We start from the raw sequence: 1,143 nt of genomic DNA on the forward strand, positions 1-1,143 counted from the left end.
CAATTGCAGCCAAACAATATGATGGAGAATTAAAGGATTGCACATATAATTTTTGCATTCCTAAAGGAAAGGTAATTGCTTTGTATGCATTTGAAATTTGAACAGTGAATGCATAGGCCAATGAATTGATGCCTTTGGATTATTTTATTGGGAAGAATATTACATATATCATGCATGGACTGTCAAATGAACAAACATCTATCTTGAAGGAAGTATAACCAAGGTACCCCTTAGAGGCAGGGTCTCACATACTTTGGGCATATCATCAGAAGTGGCCAGTCCTTGGAGAAAGACAACATATTGAGAAAGATAGAAGGTCAGTGAAAGAGAGAAGTACCCTTAATGAGATGTATTGACACCGTGACTAGAACAATGAGATTGAGCATGTCGGAGATTGTGAGGATTGCAGAGCAGGAGAGAGCAAGATTCCAGCTGTTTGCACTGCTACGAGTTGTCGTAAACTGGATGACACCTAACAAGAGAGAGAGACGGAGTCATCTACACTGTTGACTGCTGCAGAAGCTTGGAGAAGATGTAATAATAACGCTGGTCAGTGATAGCCAAAAGGTTAGCGGCACCTGGGAAGAAAGGCCTAGTCATCTTATTCTAAAACAACAAGTGTGGAAAACTCACAATTCTATGTTGACACACATGAGTTGCTTATTTCATAATATATTCTATAGCAACTGGTTTGGTCTAATTTATAGACTCTAAGAGTAATTTTCAAGGCAATGCTCAGGGCAGACACAAATTGCAAGCATATACCTGGTTACTGTGGGAAACAGGAGGTTGAGCTGCTTAGGATCTTAAAGAATTGCCCTTAGTATATTTAATTTGTCAATTCTATTAATTCTGTTATCTCTGTTGTTGTTGTTATTAAGTGCTGATCAAGGCACATGCATACTGACCCTATATACAACAGCTCTGAAGCCTGCCTTCTCTTAAAAGCAGTCTCACTGACTCTGATACACCTAAACTCTAAACAGGCACTACATCTATGTTTATTTTCCCAATTAACAGTGGAGTGACTCTTTTTTTTTTAAATTAAATTTTATTAGTTTTAATGAACATTTACAGAGATTTTGGGTTTTCATTCATTCATTGTTGCACTGTTTTCTCCACCCTCATCCCCAGTTCGTTCTT

Source organism: Elephantulus edwardii, unplaced genomic scaffold (genome assembly GCF_000299155.1).
Source record: "Elephantulus edwardii isolate Elephantulus edwardi_28Jun2011 unplaced genomic scaffold, EleEdw1.0 scaffold00034, whole genome shotgun sequence".
NCBI lineage: Eukaryota > Metazoa > Chordata > Mammalia > Macroscelidea > Macroscelididae > Elephantulus > Elephantulus edwardii.